Below are 10,246 nucleotides of genomic sequence, written 5' to 3'. Positions count from 1 at the left end.
ACTCTGGTGCCTCACATTTGACCATGTCCCCTGGAGGGGGAGACCTGGTAGCACTCAGAGGAAGGACAGCAAGTAGCCAAGAAGAGACTTGATACCCTATGAGAATATATAGGGGGACGTAATCCCCCTCAGGAACAGTCATAGGGGAGGGGAATAATGGGAAAAAGGGGGGGGGAGGAATGGGAGGATACAAGGGATGGGATAAACATTGAGATGTAACAAGAATAAATTAATAAAATAAAAAATAAAAAAAAAAGATTTCACTTCTTACTTGGGAAATTATCTCACAAACACTTATTGGACTCTTAACAACATTTCTAGAAATTGAAGACACTGGTTCTATGGGAGCAAACAAATTACTAAGCGTCACACCCATCAGAGATTGGATGTTGGGAAAGTTACGTAGTAAAGCACATTCGTGTGGTACATACAGATTGTGATGTCAAAAAGAAAGCAGGGGGCAAGAACAGATGAGGTTAAAGGGGTGAGCTGCAATTTTACGAAAGGTGCTCAGAGAAAGTTCTGAGAAGGTAATGGTTGAGTTAAAACTTGAAGGGGCTGAAGATCATTTGTTATGGCTAGTGAGGGAATGCACATTCTAGGAAAGAGAAGATTAAATACAAAGCTCCTCAGGTGGAAGGTTGCCTGGCAACCTCAAGGCTCATCAGAATGACGGCCATTAAACGCAATTACAGAAGACAAGTCATAAAAGACATCTATGAAAGATTTGGTTTCAATTCTCTCTCTCTCTCTCTCTCTCTCTCTCTCTCTCTCTCTCTCTCTCTCTCTCTCTCTGTGTGTGTGTGTGTGTGTGTGTGTGTGTAATACCTGGGTGTTTGTGGAGGTTTCCTTATGGTGTTCTCTCCATCAATGAGAGTGAAATGTTTACACTTGGCTACACGGAACTACAAACACTTAAAATAGTTGGGAAACCATAGATATTTGGTCTTGTTCAGTTAGTGCTTGGAATATGGCAAACTATGAGGCAATGACCTTTTAGCAGTTGCAGCAGGTTGACATCACGGTTAAGTCGTTTCACTGTTACCATTACGGTAAAAGTTACACTGATACACAGGAAGAAGCATTTTTCTCCTTTCCTTTTATTTCATAGAAATAAGGAGATTTTAATCACAGTCAACATCATGGGCGAAAATAAGAAAGTCTACCACATGTACTAATGTTTGTGTGCAAGCCACAGCATTGTGGGGGCAGACTAGATGCTCTGTGACAGTACCAAGGCCTTCTTCAGTGGCATGGCTGAAGGAGGAAACATGAAGTATGTTCTTGTGCTTTAAAACAACACATTCCAGGCATCTGATAACATTTCTTGTCGAATTATTTTCATATCTCCCACTGCCTTGGGGAATACTTGAAAATACATTGACAAAAAACAACCCAAGCTTTTTCCTTGCTCTCTCCTCAGTGCCACAAGACGACAGCTTATGTTCTTATCTGTCAGCAGGTACCAAGAGAAGTGCAGGGCGAGATTGTTTTCAGGAGGGGCAGTCTCAAATGTCTCCAAAATGGAGACAGTTTTGAATGTTGTCCATTTACGCTACATTTAGAATGTTCTGCGAACTTAAAAGGATGTTTGGAGTTAGGTTTAAAAACAGTGGGATTTAGTGTAATAGATTTGGCAAAGGGCTTTGTGCAGATCATGAGGCTGACACATTGATGCAGACCCAGCTGAGTAATACAGACCATGTGTTTGCTCTGGCAGAGGATTCGGAAAAATAATTTGGAGAAAGGATTCTGTTATTCAGTCGGTTTCACTTGTGTTGTTCTTTTGTGGGATTGTTGAAAATTTTCTAATCAGACTTGCAAAGGTAGAACTCACCAAGGTCTTCCAAGTGACACTGACCATTTTTGAACCTTTCCTGGGGAGAAAAAGGGACATGGGGGTTTTACTTTTACTTGTTCATGTTTTTTTAATTACTCACTTCCCCGGGGCAGATTGATGACTAGTCACGTCCCAGGTGATACCACCTCTAATAAATCTTTCCTGTTTAAAAACACTATTGTAATATTCCCATTATCAACCATTATAATCCGATTGTGAAACAAAATTTTATACCTAAACCTCGTCAATAACAGTACTAGCATTTCAATAATGGCTAAGTATGTCATCTTAGACCTTGGTTGTTTGTATGCTTAGTCATACATTTATTTTTTTATTCAGATATAAGATTAAAGCTAGCATCTTGTCTCTAAGTAAATTATTTGAATATTGCCACACAGTTTCAAAAGGGTTTCTTGGCTTATTAAAGTCTCGGAATTATAACTGTTTACTAAATGTGGACACATTAATGACAAGATAGAGTCAGGTCTGGAAGGAGCTCTGACTCCATTTTATGGGCTTGTTAATTGCTTCAAAGGCTACTCTGACCACTATGACATACATTTGTTGAAAGTACTTTTAAACTGACTTTAGGAAACAGGAACAGTTTTCCCCTCTGAATTAGCTTGATTTTCTATTTTAAAACAACTTGTGTGTGTGTCTGTTATTTGCACATGTGTGGAGGTCAAAGGACAACCTCTGCGAGTTGGGGCTTACCTTCTGCCTTGCTGTGGCAGGGTCTCTTGTTTCTGCCACTGCAGAGGCTAGCTAGCCCATGACATTGTAGCCAATTCTCCCATCTTTACCCCTCCTCCGCCTCTCTGCATGAGTGCTGCGATTACAGACACATGCCACTGCACCCACCTTCTAACATAGGCTCCAGGGATCAAATTCAGTTTGTCGGGTCTGCGTATCTAGTACTTTCACACACTGAGCCATCTCCTAGTCATCCAGTAGTCTGACGAGTCCTGTTGATAAACCACGACATCCAGTAGACTTCAGTTTACTTTCTTCAGAGAAGTATGACAAATTCTTAAAGCTATAGGCAGTTCAGCCCAGCATTTATCAAAGTATGTGATGTCCTCATATACAAAAGAATTGTGCCCTGGAAGTCCTCCCTCTTCAGCATGAGTATGTGTCTTTTGAGAGAAGATCTTATGTAACCCAGACTGGTCTCATACTCCCTATGCAGGTGAGGCTCACCTAGAACTCCTAATCTCCTGGCCTCTGCCTCCTGAGGACTGGCATTACAGATTATAAGTACACCTTGGTAAGCACAAAAATTATTTAAAAATGACTCCACCTCTATCTTCTGATAATGCTGGATAAGCTATGCAATGAAGGACAAAGTGACATTTGTTTAAAAGTGAGTATCCTTGGGGCTGGAGGGATGGCTCAGCGGCTCAGTGAACTTGCTTTTGTAGCAGATCTGAGTTCAGTTTTCAGCATGCACATAGTGGCTCACAACCATTTGTAGTTCTAGTTTCAGGGGGTCTGTTGGCCTTGTCTAGCCTCTGAGCGTACCACACACATGTTGTGCACTTACATACACACAAGCCAAACATTTAAAAACATAAAAATATATTTTTAAAGGAATATGGTTATACCTAACTAATAGCCAAGTATGGGCTATGGATTATGCCAGGTGTGTGAGATGACTTTCATCCATGTTATTTGCAACCTGGATATGGATATGCAAATAATTAACTCATCATATGTCCTTAATAAATATCTAAAGAGATGGGCATTTATTACTTATCCTCATGTATTAGAATACATGTGAAATTTATGACCTAATGAATGCCAAGAAGAGTTGTAAAGCTCCTCATTTTTCTATTTATTACTCGTCTTTTACAACATTGTTGACTGTTAACAATCCCTAAAATAGTAAGAGTTAGGAATTGCCAGGGTCTTCATAGGCATGTAGAGTATTGAGCCTGAGTTGAAGATGCAATGCTGTTACCCAAGGTGAAGAGGTTGTTCAGGGTTGGATGTGAAGGTTAAGAACCATTATCAGCATGTTCTCATACATGCAGAGAGAATGTTCAGGAAGGAGAAATGTCTGCTGACAGACAACAGGAGAGGTGCGTGTCTAATCCACAAAATGGTCTGAGGCTGATTTTATTATCTCCATTTTATTAATGGGAAACAGAAGACTGGGAGTCTGAATCCCAAAGAGATGAAGCCAGCGTGTATAAAGGCTGGAGTTCACACCAGGACGGTCTCCTTTCCAAGGAGCTCTTTGTTCTAGAGCTTTTTCACAGAAGTGGACGGGGAGCACTCACTCTCTTTTTCTCTCCACATATGCTTTGTATTCTCAGGAGACATTCTGTTATTTCATTTATGAGCAACACTTGCCTTTCTATTTTGTACGGGGAGGGAATTTTGAAGCAGTGATTGTGTAATTGTTATAAGGCCACAAGTTACTAATTTATGAAAATGAGTCAAATCCAATTCTGGATGGTTTCCAAGTCTGATGATTTAATACAGCATGGTGCGTGGAGATAGAGACAGCAAGCACGACAGGTAAGCATCTCTGGATAAAGATTTAGGGAGGTTGTTGGCACCGCTTGGAGCAAAGCTGAGGTCTTCAGGGCTAAGGGTCATAGCCGTACACTATGCAGGGGTGGGGGGTGGTGAGGGGGCACAGAGTCTCATGGTAAGTCCAGAAAAATAACCAGGAAAAAAAAATGAAACTCATCATCGCTTGCTAATTTACTTATAAGTTTCAGTAGGGCCACAGCCATTATGTGGCTCTGTGATGAGATGGGTAGAGACAGAAATGTAAGGAAATGGTGCTGGATAGTTTTATGTCAACTTGACACAAGGTAGAGTCATCCAAAAGCCTCAATTGAGAAAATGCCTTCATTGGATTGAACTGTATGTAGGCAAGCCTGTGGGGTTTTTTTTTTTTTTTTTTTTTTTTTTTTTTTTGGTAAGTTAGTGATTAATGGTGAGGGCCCACCCCATTTTGGCTCGGGGTACCCTTAGACTGGCAGTCCTGGATTCTCTATAAGAAATTAGCCTGAGCAAGCCATGGGAAACAAGCCAGTAAGCAGTACTCAACCATGGCCTCTGCATAAGCCTCCCCCAACCCCCCCCCCCCATCCCCCACCCCTCTGTCTTCAAGTTCCTGCCCTCATTAAATTCCTGCCCCCACAGCTTTTGATGACAAATTCTTATATGGAACTGTGTGTGAAATAAACACTTTCTTTCCCAAGGTGCTTTGGTCGTGGTGTTTTGTCACAGCAGTAGTAACCCTAAGACACAGTATGGAGGAAATAGGAGAAGTCAGAGAAATGCTCAGTTCTGCAGTTGAAAAATGAGTAGATGTCCATGCTCTCTAGTTTCCATATCCACCACTATAAATTTGGCTGAATGTTTTCATTTCTGCTACTTCCATGATGATGAATACTGTGGTCTCCCCCTTTCATTTTTCTTGCCCCCACCAATTTTTTTTCACTTGATTCACTCACTTGTTTCTTCTTTCCCAGGTGAGGATCATGTTGCCAGCTTCTGATCAGAGGCTGCATTCGCATCTAGTGTGAGAGTCTGCTTTAGTAGATTGTCCCATTTGTATGGAAAATCACACAGTTAATAAAGTGAATAGAACTCAAACAAGGAAGGAGGGAGGAAGGCAGGAAAGGAAATGGAGGGAGGAAGGGAGGGAGAGAGGAAGAGAGAAAAGAAGGAAGGGTACATTTGGGGAATGTGGCTGCTTGTCTGTGGAGGAAATAGTATAGAAGCCTAGAGTATGAGATCACAGAGTCTTTTATTTTATTTTATTTTATTTTATTATTTTATGAGACAGGGTTTCTCTGTGTTCTGGCTGTCCTGGACTCTCTTTGTAGACCAGGCTGGCCTTGAACTCACAGCAATCTGCCTGCCTCTGCCTCCCGAGTGCTGGGATTAAAGGTGTGTGCCACCACGCCCGGTGCAGAGTCATCTTTTATTCTATATCTTTTAGCTGTCTCTCCAAGCTCCTATTCCATCTAGAACATCCACTCATTATTTTGCTGGAAAATGTTCACTTAATTTTTGTCAATGCAGTTCAGTTTCTTTCTATTGTTTCTTTTCCATATCTAACTGGTGTAGAATTGGATACTTTCTTCTGAAGCCTTTAATTCTGTATTTCCTTAAGTATTTATTGCAGAAGCGATTTGTCTTGAGGATTTTCAGCCTTGTGTCTATGCGTGGATTTAATAGCCTTTCAGGATTACTCTGAACTCCTTTGACCTCAAGGTGAGAGAGAAGGGAACACCTTACACATAAATACACACATATTTAAAATCTAGCAGACATTCAAGTGAGCCAACTTTACTCCTCTGTACAACCACTGCTTCCTTCCTGCGCATTCCTGCCCCACCATAGGAGCTGTAACCAACTGCAGTCTCAGCTTAGGTTTCTGAAGACATCCACCTGGCCACTAGAGAAAATAGTCACTATTATTAAGACATTTACCCGATATCTTCTGCATGTTTAGTATAATGTAAGCATTGCAAGGAGCAATTGAATTTCAGAAGAGCTATTGGCACCATTATATGAACTATGAGGTCTGATCAATATAGGAACCAGCTAGTGCTTTGCAGTATGTGGCCCTTTACTGGGAAAGGTGGTTATGTTGAGTTGCATTGAGTCCAACATCCTGTTTCTGATTATATCTATCAACACCCTCACCATTGTCTTTAATTGAAGAATTAGTATTGTATCAAAATTTTTCCTTTTGGCTATAAAATTTTGATTTAGCTGTAAAATTGAATTTATTGACTTGGAAAATGGATTTTTCCTCCTGTCTCACGCCAAGTCGAGAGTGTGTAGGGAAGTAGAAATTTATTGCTTTCCAAACATCATTATTTTTTCCATTCATACATCCATTGGGAGCTGTGAGCTTCACAAATTTATCACTGGTTAAAAAAATAATTCATTAACAGCTGTTTTATCTTCTTGTTCATTCACTGAACTTCCCATATGCACACTCACAGCAATTAAGTAACAAAAAATAAAATCAAATATTAGGGTGAACAAAGCAAAATGAAATACAATAGCAGCAATCAACTGTTAACTCTAAGCCAGTGGTTCTCAACCCTCCTAATGCTGTGACATTTTCATACAATTCCTCATGTTGTGGTGACCTCCAGCCATAAATTTATTTCTGTTGCTACTTTATAACTGTAATTTTGCTGCTCTTATGAATCATACTGTAAATATCTTGGTGATCCCTGTGAAAGGGTCGTTCAACCTCCATAGGGATCATGACCCACAGGTTAAGAACCATTGTTCTAGAGTTTCCATGTGAGACTAAAAGGCTTGGTTCCCTATGTTTATTTTCCATATTTTCAGATAATTCTTTGGCCTTTATACTAACTATATTGACCAACGATAAATGTGAAGGAGAGTTCCATGGTGCAGTTTAATCCTTGAAAATGTAAGGTTCGTCTTTGAAATAGAATTTAGCCCATAGTTCTGTGTATGATGATGCTAAGTCCACAAATTTAAGACTTGATTTCTTAGCTCTTGGACTGTCATCAACACTTGACTTGCTCACTGAAACATGTTAAGGGTTATTAAGTAACAGATGCCTTCAAGTTGGATGAGTGGAAACTTTCACAGTATGTATCTGGTGCACCATCTCTGTATTATCTTTAAGGTCTATTCAATCACTTGCAGATACTTTAGGAAGTGCTTTTACTGGGTTTTCCAGAGTGAGGGCTGTTGGTTCAGCTTAGAAATGCCTTCAAAGAAGCAGCTTGCTGATGTTACCTCCTATATATCTTATACCATTTGTAATCCCTTCCAAAGTTCTTTTTCTTGGGATTTTTTTTCTTTTCTGGAAGATAAAGTCATAGACATATTATTTTTTAAACCCATGAGGCTATAATGAATTTATTATGCTCTAAATAGTCTCAGTACACTCTCAGTACCGAGAGAGGGAAAATTGGAATGTGAGGATTTTTTTTCTTTTATGGCAGTTAATTTCCTAGACTATTTTTCAAAACCTATTTGGCTACTCTTAAATGAACTTCATATAATGAACTGAGGGTTTTTACTTGAGTCTACCTACTCTTCTCAGAATTAAAGGCACTGAAAATTATATTCTGGCCAACTAAAGACATTTTTTTCAACTAAAGAAATCTTAATGACCTGACTAGTAGTTAAATTTAAGTATAGACACTTGCCACGGGATTTGACAAAACAAATGCAAATTCATTGCCAGTTCTTGGAGCCAAGTGAATGAGGAAACACTTCATTTTTCAAAAGCCAATCCCAAGCATGTCAGGGGGATAAAGTCTTCCACTTAAGTGAATTTCCACTTAATTTCTAAATTATCTTTTGTAACAGAAATCGGTGCATGCTGGTGTCTTCCTCAAAACCGGTCCTTTATGTCCACTTGTCTAACAACCACTGCATGGCTTTGTAGCTTACAACTACAGCTGGATTTCTATTTCATTTACCTGTCACTGGAACTACCTGTTGGTCTCCTTCTGTGGATGCTCAGAGTTTCAACCCAAATCAGAAGCTTCCTTAGGCAGCAGCAAGTGCTCTTATGTGCTGAGCCATCCTCCCCTGCTTCCACTTTCCCTCCTTGACAAGGTCAGTAATCTTCAAGGCTAACCATATTTAAGTTACCTTGTGTAGTGACTTAATGGCCTCCATATTAACTCCCTAGATCCTCCATCCTGCATTTCCGTTTCTTCAATATTTGTTTTCAGTGTAGAATCCTGTCTTTGCTAAGTTTTAAAGTTTTTCTCTATTGTCTCTGCTGGCAACACTGGGAGCTAAGAATGCCCAGGGGATGTACACCAAGACCAGACACAGAGAAAAACATCTATCTCTAGAGATGCACCTAGCACACAATGGTGCTGCTATCTTGGGGTGCTCCAATACATCTAAGAAGCGAGTTTGCCTGTTAAAAGGTTGGAAATTTGATTTGGAAATCTGAAATCAAAGGGTTATCTTCAGGGCTGAGGTCTCTCCAGAGGTTCAGGGAAGGATTGACTCTTTTCCATGTCATTTCTACCTTTTCGTGCCTATCAGAATCATCATTGGCATCCCTTGGCCTAGAGTCACATCACTCCAACCTCTGATTCCATTTTCATATGGTTTTCTCCTATGTGCTTTGCCAGTAAGTCCCTCACTTTTCTCTATTGAGGATAAGGCCTCCTTTATAATGCAGATTAGGTCCCTCTTCTCAAGACCCTCCAATGAAAGATATTGTTTTGCCATATGGAAGTAAAAGTCATAGGTTCTAGGCATTGGAACATGAAATATCATAGACAGCTATTATCAGTGAAATATACAAAGTTAATTATTTTCAAATAAAATCTCCCACTTGAATATTAAATATCTTAAATATTGAAATACGTTTGCCAAAGAGATTACAAATTTAACCTTCTTTAATCAGATGGTAGCTTTTGAACGGCAATTTCATATCTCTTGATATTTTTTTAAATTATAATTACATGCATTAGTACTGTACTTATATTATTTATACCCCATTATCTCCCCCAACTCTACCTTAGGCACTGTTCTATCCTGTGAAGAAACACCATGATCAAGGCAACACTTATGAGAGAGAGAGAGAGAGAGAGAGAGAGAGAGAGAGAGAGAGAGAGAGAGAGGGAGTGTTAGACTGGGCTTCGCATGGATTTTTGAAACTCCAAAGGCCACTCCCAGTTACACACTTCCTCCAACAAGGTCACACCACAGAATCCTTCTGATCCTTTCCAATGGAGATATTCCCTGGTGACTAAGCATTCGAATGAATCTATGGGAGGCCATTCTTATTCATTCCATCACATTTCACTCCTTCGACCCTGTAGGCTTAGAGCCATATCATAATGCCAAAATGTACTTAGTTCAAAGTTCCCCATAATCTGTTACAGTCTCAATGGTGTTTAAAAGCCCAAAGTTGACAGTTTCCTTGGAGACTCGTGGAAACCTTTTAACTGTAACTCCCTGGTAAAATGAGCATCAAAAAGTAGATCACATTCTTCCAGCACACATTGGCACAGGGTATCCATTGCAAAAGAAAAGAAAGGGAACATAGTGAGAAAATACTAGACCAAAGCAAGACTCAAACACAGCTGGACAAACTTCAAATTTTGCATCTGTGTGTCTAATGTCAAAGTTGTTCTTCAGATCTCCAACTCCTTTCATCTTTGTTGACTACAACATACTTCTCTCTCTCGAGCCAGTTCAATATCCTGTTAACAGCTTTCCTTGGCAGGTACCCCATGACTCTGGTATCTTCAACATCTTGTCGTCTCAACACGACCCCGGTTTTACCTTCACAGCCTCACACAGTGGCCTCTCTGGGCTTCCATGCAGAGACATCCCTGACACACCACTGGCTTCAGTGGCTTTCCTTAGCCATGGAGGGAGATTCTACAATTGTTTTCCTGTATCCTT

Source organism: Acomys russatus, chromosome 21 (assembly GCF_903995435.1).
Source record: "Acomys russatus chromosome 21, mAcoRus1.1, whole genome shotgun sequence".
Classification (NCBI taxonomy): Eukaryota; Metazoa; Chordata; class Mammalia; order Rodentia; family Muridae; genus Acomys; species Acomys russatus.
Note: the sequence above shows the minus strand (reverse complement) of the source record.